Source organism: Oncorhynchus mykiss, chromosome 1 (assembly GCF_013265735.2).
Source record: "Oncorhynchus mykiss isolate Arlee chromosome 1, USDA_OmykA_1.1, whole genome shotgun sequence".
Taxonomy (NCBI): Eukaryota; Metazoa; Chordata; class Actinopteri; order Salmoniformes; family Salmonidae; genus Oncorhynchus; species Oncorhynchus mykiss.
The window spans coordinates 47,595,949-47,609,088 of NC_048565.1; the positions used below are offsets into that span (position 1 = coordinate 47,595,949).

The following is a 13,140-nucleotide window of genomic DNA, read 5'->3' on the forward strand; positions in this document are numbered from 1 at the left end:
GCTTTGAAAAAGCATCAGCAAATAGGCTACCATTGCTACAAGTGCCACTGGCTGCTGGTAAGCTTTCTTGACTTGGCTATACATTTTTGCCAACACAGATGCAATAGATGGTATTAAACAGCTGCTCTTAGAAAAAAATGTGTTTGGAGTTACCTTTCTAGTTAATAGGCTATGTTAGAGTTTACACTTCCTCTTCCAATTATAATTTGGGGAAGTCAAAGTAATGAAAAACGACAAATCTATAAATGTTGATTTCTTATCCTTGTTATTATCATTCACCTGGTAACACAAAATAGGTGATTTTGTATTATTTTTGTTAATGTATGATGGGAGGAGGTTCCTGGGCAAGAAAAGGTTGAAGACGCCTGCTGTATTGGATCGACATACAACTGAGGTAAAAACCGATTTTAAACTGAGCACAGTGTTACCTAATCACTGTGGCAATAAGCCTTGTTGAACTCCTTGTGTAGCCGAGGAAGCATATTTTGGTCCTCTTGTTGTGCTAGCAGTTGGGATAAAGGGTGATCCTTTCATTAGGTATAACAATGCAGTGGAGGCTGCTGAGGGGTGGACGGCTCATAATAATGTCTGGAACAGAATAAATGGAACGGTATCAAACACATGGAGCCCATGTGTTTAATGTATTTGATACTGTTCCACCTATTCCGCTCCAGCCATTACCACGAGCCCTTTCTCCCCAATTAAGGTGTCGCCAACCGCTTATGCTGTAGCTAAAGTAGGTCAATGCAATTGGACAAGTTCAAGTTTGTTTATTAGTCATATACTGTACACATGATATACGTCGATTACATGCTGACCACACCGCTCGCGTCACAAAATAAATGGATACATACATGTTATTCAATCATTGCACCAACACAGTTTGCGCGCTTCAACAACCGTCTGCGTAGCCAGGTGCTAAAATAAAACTTATATTTGTGATCCTTGATGCGCTGCAAGTCCCGCCTCTCTCATCTTCTCATTGGGTTTTAGGAGCATATCCATGTCCATGCCATGTCCTCATTGTTTTTTAGGAGCATATACCCACGTGGGTGATTGAAAGATGAGCTGAGGTCCACACTCCAGTCCAGTTGGTAGTGGTAATGCACCTTAAAGTTGGTTTCCAACCGTCATATAAAGTCCAAAGAAGAAGAAGCCTGAAGGTGGAGAGATTACCAGAAACAAACTTTTACCCTTTTATCTGTGGATTAATTGTGTATTTCAGGTAAAATAGCAACCCAATGTTTATATCCCAGGACAAATTAGCTAGCAACAGCAAGCTAGCTAGCTAAATTGCCATAAATGTTTAATGCTTTTCAACCTGTCCCCAAATTAATTTAGTTGGTTCAGAGTTCGTTTTGATATTTGTTAAACGATATCTTAACCGCCATCGATAAGAAACAATACAGTGCAGCCGTATTCATTGACCTGGCCAAGGCTTTCGACTCTGTCAATTACCACATCCTCATCGGCAGACTCGATAACCTTGGTTTCTCAAATGATTGCCTCGCCTAATTCACCAACTATTTCTCTGATAGAGTTCAGTGTGTCAAATCGGAGGGCCTGTTGTCTGGGCCCCTGGCAGTTTCTATGGGGGTACCACAGGGTTAAATTCTTGGACTGACTCTCTTCTCTGTATACATCAATGATGTCGCTCTTGCTGCTGGTGAGTCTCTGATCCACCTCTATGCAGATGACACCATTCTGTATACTTCTGGCCCTTCTTTGGACTCTGTGTTAACAACCCTCCAGACGAGCTTCAATGCCATACAACTCTCCTTCCGTGGCCTCCAACTGTTCTTAAATACAAGTAAAACCAAATGCATGCTCTTCAACCGATCGCTGCCTGCACCTGCCCGCCCATCCACCTCACTACTCTGGACGGTTCTGAATTAGAATATGTGGACAACTACAAATACCTAGGTGTCTTGTTAGCCTGTAAATTCTCCTTCCAGACTCACATCAAACATCTCCAATCCAAAATTAAATCTAGAATTGGCTTCCTATTTCGCAACAAAGCCTCCTTCACTCATGCTGCCAAACATACCCTTGTAAAACTGACCATCCTACCGATCCTCGACTTCGGCGACGTCATTTACAAAATAGCCCCCAATACCCTACTCAATAAATTGGATGCTGTCTATCACAGTGCCATCCGTTTTGTCACCAAAGCCCCATATACTACCCACCACTGTGACCTGTATGCTCTCGTTGGCTGGCCCACGCTTCATACTTGTCGCCAAACCCACTGGCTCCAGGTCATCTACAAGACCCTGCTAGGTAAAGTCCCCCCTTGTCTCACCTCGCTAGTCACCATAGCAGTACCCACCTGTAGCACACGCTCCAGCAGGTATATCTCTCTGGTCACCCCCAAAACCAATTATTACTTTGGCCGCCTCTCCTTCTAGATCTCTGCTGCCAATGACTGGAACTAACTGCACAAATCTCTGAAACTGGAAACACTTATCCTCCTCACTAGCTTTAAGCACCAGCTGTCAGAGCAGCTCACAGATTACTGCACCTGTACATAGCCCATCTATAATTTAGCCCAAACAACTACCTCTCCCCCTACTGTATTTATTTTGCTCCCCCATTATTTCTATCTCTACTTTGCACATTATTCCACTGCAAATCTACCATTCCAGTGTTTATTTTTATTTTTTTTACTTGCTACATTGTATTTACTTCGCCACCATGGCCTTTTTTGCCTTTACCTCCCTTATCTCACTTCATTTACACACATTGTATATAGACTTATTTTTCTACTGTATTATTGACTGTATGTTTGTTTTACTCCATGCGTAACTCTGTGTCGTTGTACCTGTCGAACTGCTTTGCTTTATCTTGGCCAGGTCTCAGTTGTAAATGAGAACTTGTTCTCAACTAGCCTATCTGGTTAAATAAAGGTGAAATAAAAAATGTAATTTTTAAGGCTGATTTTTAATTACAGCCTGTGGCATGTCATTAGTAAAGATTGAAAAAAGTAAGGGGTCTAGACAGCTGCCCTGGGGAATTTTTTATTCTACTTGGATTATGTTGGAGAGGCTTCCATTAAAGAACACCCTCTGTGTTCTGTTACAGGGTAACTCTTATCCACAATATAGCAGGGGTGTAAAGCCATAACACATACATTTTTCCATCAGCAGACTATGATCGATAATGTCATAAGCCGCACTGAAGTCTAACAAAACAGCCTCCACAATCTTTTTATCATCAATTTCTCTCAGCCAATCATCAGTCATTTGTATAAGTGCCTTGCTTGTTGAATGTCCTTCCCTATATGGGTGCTGAAAATCTGTTGTTAATTTGTTTACAGTAAAATAGCATTGTATCTGGTCCAACACAATTTTTTACAAAAGTTTTTGACAGTTTGTAACAGGCTGATTCTTCGGCTATTTGAGCCAGTATAGAGGGCTTTACTATTCTTGCGTAGCAGAATTACTTTTGCTTCCTTCCAGGCCTGAGGGCACACACTTTCTAATAGGCATTGATGAACCAGCTAGCGAGTTAAAGTTAGCCTACTACATCTAGCTACATATTGAACGTCCATCCTCTTAAGCCAGCGGCACAATGTATGATTTTATGGTTGGATCAGAATCGCCGTTATAATCGTTGGCCGGTACACAAGTTCAAATCCTTATCTCCATCAATGATTCATTTTGGAAAGGGACAATTTTAGCTAGCTAGCCACTGGAGGACAACTATACAACCATTCAAATTTTTCTGTCAATTGCGTTTTGATGTGATTGGAATTGGCTTCACACAAATCCCAAACTTTCTTCCATTGACACTTTTTTTTGGGTGCGCCAGGACCATTCACAGTTGAGCTCATTCAGGTTAGTTCAATGCTGATTGGTTATTCTTTTCAACAACAACAAAAAATATAAAGGGAGGCCAAATGGTCGCTTGCTATCCTTGCTATTAATTCAATACTACGGGCGGCAACAATGTCATACTCTTTTTTACCAGCCCACATCAGATAGATGCATCAGATAGAAGGGCTACACGTACGAAGATAGAGGGACGCTGTTTTGCTTACTCTGATGATTTCTCAGGTGAAATACATTCAGCCACTTACGAATTGAAGTACAATTATGAAACACAGAGGCAAAATATCCGTTCTTTTGTTCTTGGTCAAATTTTTTGGGAAGCCTGAGTTCACTTCACTGGAGAGACGCTATCAGAGTCGGTGCAGCCAGCTGGTTTCTCCACGCATCGCGCCGACAGAAACAAACATATTTCTGGCAAGAAGAGGGGCGGGGGCGTATGCTTTATGGTTAACGAGACATGGTGTGGTGTGGTCACAACAACATACAGGAACTCAAGTCCTTCTGTTCACCTGATTTAGAATTCCTCACAATCAAATGTCGACCGCATTATCTACCAAGGGAATTCTCCAAGCATTTCGCTACACTCGCATTAACATCTGCTAACCATGTGTATGTGACAAATAAAATTTGATGGGATCCATGAATACACACCACTGTACACACCACTGTAGCCTACAGATGAAATAAGTTATGATGAACTTCAGTAGGGTGAAAGTGCACGGCAATGAGCTTGATGCTCCTTTCCAATAAATATCAAGGGTCTTATTCTGGTGACATGATGATCGATCCTTGGCTGCTCTTTTGTACATAATAATCTCATCATGTAGGCTAGCCTATCTGCCAGCTGTTGGCTAGAGCACACGTGCCAAGACCAGAGTGGGCACATTTGCCATATATTGCAAAAAAATATACACTACCGGTCAAAAGTTTTAGAACACCTACTCATTCAAGGAGAATGCCAAGATTGTGCAAAGCTGTCATCCCGGCAAAGGTTGGCTATTTGAAGAATCTCAAATATAAAATATATTTTGATTTGTTTAACACTTTTTTGGTTACTACATGATTCATGATTGTGCTATTTCATAGTTTTGATGTCTTCACTATTATTCTACAATGTAGAAAATAGTAAAAATAAAGAAAACCCTTGAATGAGTTGGTGTTCTAAAACTTTTAACCGGTAGTGTATATTTGGCAAAATCATCAGCAGAGGTGAAAATGCGATGGAATCCCATTTAACTTTAATTTTTTATTCGGTACATGGGGATTTAACCGCAAAAGTTATTTTTATGTGCACATCATCATCATGCACAGCCTTTTGTCCGCAACAAGTCACTTAGATTGAAACAACATCTATGGTGGGAAAATGTTTATATGCAGATATTAGAATATTCGCATGAAAATCTGTCGCCAATTGGATGGAAACCTAGCTAGTGTTAACCATTCACTTTCCAACACAACTGAAGAGATTAAATCAGAATATCATTTAAATTATAGAAAATATTAAATAGAAATGAAAATGTTTATTTAAAATATAATAAATAATTTTATAAATCCGTAGGCCTTCTCCGAAGGCCCTTACTGTTCAACACTGTTAAAGGAGCTGTAAAAGTGCTATTAATGAGAAATTTGGCCAAAAAAATAATCTCATTCTGTCCTGACCCAGGTTTATTCAACAAAATCAATGTCGCAAAAAAAGCATTGTGACATGAATATGTAAATAGCAGCTATAGAGAAATGTTCTAAAGATCAACTAAATGTTTATCTGTTCGATTGGGGATTTTTTTTTGTCAACCTTTATTTATTACAACAAATTATGATAGAAGCTGTGCTTTTCGAATAAATTATGATTGTTGAATAATTTTGAAGGTAGACAGGGCGTGTGATGTCATCGCGTAAACAAACTACAGTATAAAGCGCCCCCAAAGATTCTTTAGAAATTCTGTGGCTCAACTCCACATATAATTCTAAATGCCCACTGCTTGTTAAATACATTTCTTTCAACTATAAAAAATGATGTTTATTTGCAGGACAAGGATTGTCTTGACTTTCAAGAATGCCTGAATTGTTTTACTGGTTGGCTGGATGTTTCATCATCCAATTATTTCAGATCTACAGGAGTGCAATGTTCACCACATGTACGGGCTGTGGCGAAACATTGGAACATGAAAACGTTACATCTGCTCCTGCCACGCCCTCTACTTCTCATCCTGAACCTCCCTAAACCTGCCACCACTCCCCCCAGTGCTCTCTCCCTCTCCCTCTGTGTGTATGTGATTGTGTGTGTGGAGACAGGTGTGCTGGAAGCAGAGCGGATTCCCACCAGCTGCAACCTGTGCCATAATCAAGAACCCTACAAATACTCAGCCCTGCCACTGCCAGATCATATCCTCTACTCAGTCAGTCTGCATTTCTAGCTGTTTGTTCCTGCATAGATTTTGTTATCCTGTTGTGCCTGTTTTCCCTAGCCTCACACTGCTTTTTCTCTCCACTACAGTCCCGTCTGTTCTGACACTGGTACCTGTCTCCAGTCCCTCATCTCCTCAGTCCTGCTTCCCTGCCCTGGATCCCTGCTTCATTGGATTCCGCTCCAGACCTGCTTACCCAGTTCCTAATCTCCTTGCCCCCAGCCTCAGTCTGGATTCCCTACTACCCAGCCAAGTTTCCCCTGGACTGCACCCCATCTCCTTTCCCAATTTTCAATAAATACATTGGTTACATATCGTTGTCTCCTCATCTGAGTCTGCATTTGGGTTCACCTGCTCCGCCCAGCGTTTCATAGAATTATTAGAATATGGCAAATATAGTAGTAATTTCTTGCATTCTCTCCATGCTGGCTTTTGCGGGCCACCTGAGACATGAACCATATAGATGGGAGGGCATACAGTCTGTCACCAATTTATGAATGCGCAATTTGCCTAAATGGATAATGGAAACCACATCATTTTTATTCAACACTAGATTTTTGCGAGAATTTTTTTCTCTCCCAATGTGACATCATTATGTCCAGCTGTTTTCATCAACCCAAGGCAGTTAAATGGAAACGCACCGTAGCAGGCAGTTGTTGCATCAATTTTCTACTTCAGTGACATGAGGTCGGTGGCTGGGTAGGCACTGGCTATTATCAAAGGCAGATTTACTCACAAATAAACCTTGATCAAGCCCAAGTTCACCATACAACCAGAGTGACATAAGCTATTAACAGAAATGTACAAATATTTCCACCAAATATATAAATTCCAATGTAGCCAAGATATACACAAGTGATAGCCTCCGATTGCGGCATATCTGACAAAATGACACACTACTCAACTCAGCCATAGGCCGATGTAGCATCCACAGTTACAACTGAGAGGTGGCACTAAAATAACAATGTACACATTTCATCAGAATAATTTGCAATGGAAACTCCATAACCTTTCACAATGGATTTACAATTCTTCCAATGCACTGCACACGGCGCGCACAAACATTCACACAATAATATGTGAAATATTAGTACACACACTTATATAATAAATAAGGTTCTAATGACATTTCCATATCAACAATCAAAATGACAGAAAAATGCAATTCCAATCATCAAAAAAAGTGTCTTATCAAAACAAAATTCTAGCTTGATAAATTAAATGCATTCAAAGGGATGTTAACCTGCAAATGGCAGAGGAAAATGCATTTAGGCCTACCTTCTATTAAATGAAGTCCATTCTTCTGTCCTTAAGGGTAAACCTCTCAGTGTCAGCATTGTTGAAGTCACAGCAGAACCCTATGTCAATTATTTTATTCTGCATACACACAGCAGGCCCACCATCCCGAGATCTCTTTTGGTTCCATTTTCATAGTGACACAAAAAGTCACACACACAAACAGTAGCTAGTAGCAAAGTTATCCCATGCAGCACACATGTAGGCAGCTCCATCCATTAGGGCATCCAGGCGGCCAGAGAGCAGAATAATCCCACGCCAGTGCAACCCCATGCAACCATGCACTTAGAATTGTTGTAGTGTATTTAGTCGCATCTATCTTGTAGAAACCAAGGCTCGGGCCCGTTTTGAGTGGCGGGAGAAGCCCCATTCCCACTACGTCCACACAGCCAAAGTAAATGAGTGTAAAAGTCTGGGTAAAAAGTATTAATTGGTAATGACGTTTCAGACAAGTGGACAGTCCAGTACTTAGCCTTCCTGACAGCTACTGTAGCAGTATGGGAGATGGTGGCTATCTTGCCTGTCATGAATAAAGTAATGTCTTGTAGAGCTCCTGTATGCTGACTCTGTCTGGTCTAAACTTTCATTATAGTTTACGTTCCACTCTTCGAACCCACCAAACGACTCTTTACATTATTCCAACTTGGAAAATTATTTGAGGTGCAGTAGTGTCTGGTTGTTTTTGCTAGCATTGTTCAGTTCAAGGGATGAGCATGTAGACGCCCAAATGTTTACCCCAGGCAATACCGCGTCTTTCTTTTTGCCAACGCAGTTAGGCCAAAGCCACGCCCCGTTATTCAGAGGGCGAGTCACTGATTAATAACATGTGCCCTTGTTTTTCAAGATTGAAAAATATAATAACATAATGTCGTGGACCGAGCTAACCATTAACGTCCCTTAATGCTCAAAGACAGATTCAATGGCTGTAGCATAGCATATTCGACTGAATGATTAGCTAATAACTATTTGAGAAATTATGAATAATAAGCATATGCTTTTACCTGATAATAGACTCAATGATAATGTTACAACTTCAAATACAGAGCTAGTAACGTTAAGTAGCCTAGGTTAATTTAGCTGACCTTCAATTGAAGGAATTCAGCAATGTGAGTTCTCTGAGACATTTTTACAACTCATTGAAACTGAAAATAAATACATGGGCAAATGTTCCCAAACATCATGATAATAGGCCTGCATTACGGTAGGCAGATAAATTATTATATTATACTTTCCATACTTACCTTGGAAGGTCACTGTCTCTGCGCTGATTGCCTGTGAGTGAGACGATGCTAGCTAGCCAATGGGAGCGTAGTAGAACGTCCCTCTGAATAACGTGGTGGAGTTTTGGCAAAATCGGCTCAATGCAACAAATTATGCTACTTCTAGCTAGGCAAAGTAATGACTGGAGTCAGGAAAAGCAGCACGCATCAAATCAAAGTTTATTTGTCACGTGCGCCGAATACAACAGTGAATAGTTTACAGTGCAACAGTGCAAAAAAGGCATTAGGTGAACAATAGATAAGTAAAGGAATAACAAAAACAGTAAAAAGACAGTGAAAAATAACAGTAGCGAGGCTATATACAGGCACTGGTTGGTCGGGCCAATTGAGGTAGTATGTACATTAATGTATAATTAAAGTGACTGCATATATGATAAACAGAGAGTAGTAGCAGCGTAAAATAGGGGTTGGGGGGGTCACACAATGCAAATAGTCCGGGTAGCCATTTGATTACCTGTTCAGGAGTCTTGTGGCTTGGGGTAAAAACTGTTGAGAAGCCTTTTTGTCCTAGACCTGGCACTCTGGTTCCTTTTGCCATGCGGTAGTAGAGAGAACAGTCTGTGGCTGGGGTCTTTGACAATATTTAGGGCCTTCCTCTGACACCGCCTGGTATAGAGGTCCTGGATGGCAGGCAGATTAGCCCCAGTGATGTACTGGGCCGTACTACCCTCTGTAGTGCCTTGCGTGCAACCGGTCAGGATGCTCTCCATGATGCAGCTGTAGAACCTTTTGAGGATCTGATTATTTGAATGGATGGAAAGAAATGGATGAATGGCGCCTTTGCTGAGGTTTTGATGCAGTTGAGCAAATTTTGAGATTTTGAGCATAAAAAAACAACAGAGCCATTGAGAAAAAAAACATTAGACATGCAAAAATAATGACAATTATTTATATAATTACATTTTAATTTGTTATTAGATTATCACAGGGTAAGCACTGCCATACCGTGGGGGTATGTCTGTTGAAGGTGGCAGTTCTAGGGGTGAAAATCATACTTCAACTGGATCTATAAGAAGCACATACCAATAGATTGATGTTTACTCTATTGCTATTGTTCTAAATAGAAATTCAAAAGATTCATTCATTTCACTTCCGTGTATTCAATTTGCATATCTTTCCACACGATGGAGGCCTCCAGACATGACAGCTTGTAACCGTTCAAAATGGCTCATCCAGTCTTCCCAGTAAACAAGCTGTCTTGTTTGTAAGAAAACATATAATTCAAATAAGCTTTTAATCTGTTCAAGAATGACCCGGAGGACAGCCACTGTCATAGCTCCTTATTCCAATACTCCAGAAAGCCCCTTGGATGAGCATCGTCCTCTTATTGAACACGACAATCATATTACCAACACAGCAATAGAAAGCAATAGAAATTAAATGGTAAATTGAATTCATAAAACCGAGTGAAGAGAATGTGGCTTTTCCAGCGGAGAAACTTTTTTTGTTGTTGGTCAAAATCACTTACAGGAAGGTTTTTGGGGCCTGGCAGTTTGAGCTATTTTCTTTCACACTCTACTTCTTATTCATGCTGCAACATGTCTAAACTGAGTACAGGTCATGGCGCTGTGAGCGATGCCCATCTGAAATGTAATTCGCCTGCGCCTGGAGGCGCGCTACCTCCAAATGTGGGGGAGCTTTCAACCATGGAGGTGTGAGAGACCGCCTTGACTCCAGCACACCCCACTAGCTCCTAAGGTTGAAATATAGCATAGATAAGACTAAACTTGATCTGTTGATTTTGTAAACAGCAGTAGTGATGGTTCATTTACATCATGGATGCAATGTAGATTCACTGCATAATGGTTCACCAGCCAGTCACAGAATTAATTAAGCAAATTGGGTTGTTTTCAGGGAGGGTCTGGACATTTTGTTTTTGTTTTTAAGGGTAGAATAAAATTCTCTGACTGCATTTCATATTTGGGCAGCTTTAATATTCATGACATGTTATTATTCAAGACATCATGATAAAGGATGTGCTGCTGGGAGACATGGGTCACCAGTTCTTGAACCATAGCCTCTTCTGGAAAGAATTATGGATTCTGAAATGGCTACTCAACCCAAAGCAGGCCAAGTCAAAGGTCCACACAGTAAAACAGAGCATACCTAATGCCTAGATAGGATTCCTCAGTCTAGCCAGGGAGCCCTGGACCCCTGGCTTGCTTCATTATATAACCCCAGGGTCTTTATGGTATCGGTATCTCCTAGTATCACAGCCAAACCCAGCCTTGTCTCATAGACTACACGTAATATAGTAAACGTAAATCCGTGACACTCAAATTAGAATGATGTGTTACGTTTGGTATGGTTACATAAAGCCCTATTCGGACGGGATAAGTTTTACAAGGGGGGCCATGTCAGTCATTTCTAATTGGCAGGAAGGTTATTATCCCAGCCCTAAAAACTCCAAGGTCCTCTGATAATACTTATCCGGTGCGAATCATCATCCCCTAATCGTCATTGTCACCACTGTGAGGGATATTACAGAGTTGAACAGGTGTTGCACTCAGTTTATTTTATTTGATTTATTTCACCTTTATTTAACCAGGTAGGCAAGTTGAGAACAAGTTCTCATTTACAATTGCAACCTGGCCAAGATAAAGCAAAGCAGTTCGACACATACAACAACACAGAGTTACACGTGGAGTAAAACAAACATACAGTCAATAATACAGTAGAAACAAGTCTATATACGATGTGAGCAAATGAGGTGAGACAAGGGAGGTAAAGGCAAAAAAAGGCCATGGTGGCAAAGTAAATACAATATGGAAGAATGTGCAAAGTAGAAATAAAAATAACGGGGTGCAAAGAAGCAAAATAAATAAAATAAATACAGTAGGGAAAGATGTAGTTGTTTGGGCTACATTATAGGTGGGCTATGTACAGGTGCAGTAATCTGTGAGCTGCTCTGACAGCTGGTGATTAAAGCTAGTGAGGGAGATAAGTGTTTCCAGTTTCAGAATTTTTTGTAGTTCGTTCCAGTCATTGGCAGCTGAGAACTGGAGGCGGCCAAAGAAAGAATTGGTTTTGGGGGTGACCAGAGAGATATACCTGCTGGAGCGCGTGCTACTGGTGGTTGATGCTATGGTGACCAGCGAGCTGAGATAAGGGGGGACTTTACCTAGCAGGGTCTTGTAGATGACATGGAGCCAGTGGGTGTGGCGACGAGTATGAAGCGAGGGCCAGCCAACGAGAGCGTACAGTTCGCAATGGTGGGTAGTATATGGGGCTTTGGTGACAAAACGGATGGCACTGTGATAGACTGCATTCAATTCGTTGAGTAGGGTATTGGAGGCTATTTTGTAAATGACATCGCCGAAGTCGAGGATTGGTAGGATGGTCAGTTTTACAAGGGTATGTTTGGCAGCATGAGTGAAGGAGGCTTTGTTGCGAAATAGGAAGCCAATTATAGATTTAACTTTGGATTGGAGATGTTTGATGTGGGTCTGGAAGGAGAGTTTACAGTCTAACCAGTAAGGGTAAGAACATGGGAACAAATGCTTAAAACAAAGTGCAGATGAATGATCTGTTTTCTCATATATCAACGTTCCTAGTGCCATACTTCTCTTGTAAAATATGAAGTGGACAATATTGTGCCAATTAATTGATAAATTGCCAAATATGTCAGGTAATTAAATGTCAGCATAGGTTACTGTTCATAGTTCTTATTCGTATGCATTATTATTTTGACTTTCTCCAAACTGAAGGCCATTAGGCCAATATTAGGCTATACCTAGAAGAGCCTTCAGGCTTCCATCATAATGTTCAATTGTGAATGAGGGGAAAAAATAATTACCGGGGTAGTTTGGTCAAACTAATCCCGCCTGAATCGTCCACTGGAAAAACGGACATGCTGGGGTAATAATTACGTAACCTACGTTTTGTAGTAAAACTAGTCCCTTGCCAATAGAGCATTAATAAGACAGAAGGTTATTTAAGACAAAAAATAAAGTCAGGGTGGAGGGGTCAGTGTATAACGCAAACGTCTAGCAACCCGAAGGTTGCGTGTTCGAATCTCATCATGGACAACTTTAGAATTTTTACTAATTAACAATTTTGCAACTACTTACTACTTTTGTAGCTACTTTGCAACTAATTAGCCACCTAGCTAATATTAGCATTAGCCACAACAAATTGTAATTCATAATATATCATACATTTTGCAAATTCGAAAACATATTGTATGAGTTGCAATTCATAACATATCGCACAAATTATAATTTGTGACATATCATGCAAAATAAATGATGGACATCCAGAAATGAATACACACCATACGAAATGTAACATATCATACTAATTCTAGTGTCCCGGATTGACTTTTACTGT

At 40.6% G+C, this 13,140-nt stretch overlaps 1 long non-coding RNA gene across 1 annotated transcript; it reads right to left on the reverse strand.

The window, feature by feature from the left end:
• Positions 1 to 755: 755 nt before the first annotated feature.
• On the reverse strand, positions 756 to 8,332 carry LOC118964710. Its single transcript, XR_005051934.1, has 2 exons — positions 7,514 to 8,332; positions 756 to 1,157 (listed from the first exon to the last, which is right to left on the reverse strand). It is a non-coding gene; the product is annotated as an uncharacterized LOC118964710 (long non-coding RNA).
• Between the last annotated feature and the right edge of the window lie 4,808 nt (positions 8,333 to 13,140).